This window comes from Psammomys obesus, unplaced genomic scaffold (assembly GCF_907164565.1).
Source record: "Psammomys obesus unplaced genomic scaffold, mPsaObe1.curated_primary_1811, whole genome shotgun sequence".
Lineage (NCBI taxonomy): Eukaryota > Metazoa > Chordata > Mammalia > Rodentia > Muridae > Psammomys > Psammomys obesus.
The window spans coordinates 6,260,544-6,263,101 of NW_026596109.1; positions in this window are offsets into that span (position 1 = coordinate 6,260,544).

Consider the following 2,558-nt stretch of genomic DNA (forward strand, 5'->3'; position numbering starts at 1 on the left):
CAAACAGGTCTTTCACTTGCTTGGTTAGAGTCACACCAAAGTACTTTATGTTATTAGTGGCTATTGTGAAGGGTGTTTTTTCCCTAATTTCTTTCTCGGTCCTTTGGTCTTTGGTATACAGGAGGGCTTCAGATTTTTTTTTAAGTTAATTTTGTATCTAGCCACTTTGCTGAAGGTGTTTATCAGCTGAAGGAGTTCTCTGGTTGAATTTTTGGGGTCATTCATGTATGCTATCATATTATCTGCGAATAGTGAAACTTTGACCTCTTCCTTTCCGATTTGTATCCTTTTGATCTCCTTTAGTTGTCTTATTGCTCTAGCTGGGACTTCAAGTACTAAATTGAAGAGATATGGAGAGAGTGGGCAGCTTTGCCTTGTTTCTGATTTCAGTGGGGATTGATTTGAGTTTCTCTCCATTGAGTTTGATGTTGGCTATAGACTTGCTGTATATTGCCTTTCCTATGTCTAGATATGTGCCTTTTATCCCTGATCTCTCCAAGACTTTAAACATGAACAGGTGTTGGATTTTGTCAAATGTTTTTTCAGCATCTAAGGAGATGATAGTTTTTTTTCTCCTTCAGTTTGTTTATATGCTGGATTACATTGATGGATTTCCGTATATTGAACCACCCTTGCATTCCTGGGATGAAGCCTACTTGGTCATGGTGGATAATATCTTTAATGTGTTCTTGGATTCTGTTTGCCAGTATTTTATTGAGTATTTTTGCATCAATGTTCATAAGAGAGATAGGTCTGAAGTTCTGGGGTTTTTTTTTTTTTTTGTTGTTGTTGTTTTTGTTGTTGTTGTTGTTGGGTCTTTGTGTGATTTAGGTATCAAGGTGACTGTGGCTTCATAGAATGAGTTTGGTAATGTTCCTTCTGTTTCTATTTTGTGGAATAGTTTAAGGAGAATTGGAGTTAGCACTTCTTTGAAGGTCTGGTAGAATTCTGCACTGAAACCATCTGGTTCAGGGCTTTTTTTTTTGGAAGGGAGACTGTTGATGACTGCTTCAATTTCCTTGTGGGATATAGGACTATTCATTCTTTCTGCCTGATCTTGACTTAATTTTGGTAGATGGAATCTATCAAGAAAATTGTCCATTTCATTTATATTTTCAAATTTTGTGGCATATAAGCTTTTGTAGTATGACCTAATGATTGTTTTGATTTCCTCAGTGTCTGTAGTTTATGTCCCCCTTTTCATTTCTGATTTTTCTGATTTGGATAGTTTTTCTCTGCCTTTTAGTTAGTTTGGCTAAGGGTTTGTCTAGCTTGTTGATTTCTTCTGATTTACTTCTAACCATTCTCCTCAGTTTTTTAAGGGTTGGTCATTCAGAATTGCCCCTGAGCAGTCTGTCTTACAGAGCAACGAGCAGGCTCAGCTCTAGCCCACGAGTCATGGCTTATTCCACCTTATCTGCAGAACACCCTCCCTCTCCCCGGGTTTTCAAATGACGTTCAAGAAATGACAATGCAAGGTGCGGCCTCATGTACCTTTCCCATTCATTCCTACAACACTCCGTCATTTTCTGCCAGATATTTCCCACCCATTCCTGGCCATGTCCTTGCACTTAGCTCTACTTTCTACTCTGAATAATCATTTTTCAAGTGTCCTCAGTCATGAGCTGGTCTGTCAACCCCCTGTGCAAAGCCTCCCTCCTTTCTGAGCCCTCCCTTGACCCCCTCTCTCTGTCTGGGTGATGACTCTTTATTTTTGGTGCTCCTCTCATACTTTATTCTGCTTCCTACTGCAGAGATCAAATCTCTGAATCATCTCTTCTTTGGTGTCAAAGTTCGTTTGCAGGAAGACTTGAACTGCTCCCCTCTGAATTTCAGCTCCAGCATTTTACATTCAAAATGAAGCTTGAACAGTACAATTTAATCCTGAGGTGTCTCCAGGTAGAAAGTCTCATGGGTTAGCACTCAGTGAATCTGCTGTGATTACTGTCACTTTGTGATGAGTTTCTCTCTTTGGAAGGTAAAATATCAAGTTGGGTGAATTGGTATAAAATTTAGCTTTTGCCAAATTAAACTCAGTAAACTTGGGTTTATGTTTTTGAGTTTGTTTGTTGGGTTTTTCCCTTTGGGATGTGTATGTGTGTGTGTGTGTGTGAGAGAGAGAGAGAGAGAGAGAGAGAGAGAGAGAGAGAGACAGAGAGACAGAGACAGAGAGAGACAGAGATAGAAGAAGACAGGGTCTCACATTATAGGCCAGGCTTATCTGGAATTTCCTAGTCCAGGCTGGACTTGAACTCATGGCAATCCTTCTGCTTCAGCCTCTGGCATGCTGGGACTTATCAGCATTAGCTATCACATGGTCTCAACTGTTAGATGTGTAATGACAATTTTTGGTGTGTGAATGGGTTAAAAAACAAAATAGAAAAAATAAATTCTAATCACTCCCTGGTCAATCATTCAGAGCTCTCAACTGAAAGACTGTCACAATGAAAACCTTAGTAGCAACCTCAGCAGCCCCCTATAGAGCAAGTAATATTAAAGACACACACACATACACACACACACACACACACACACACACACACACACACACACACACA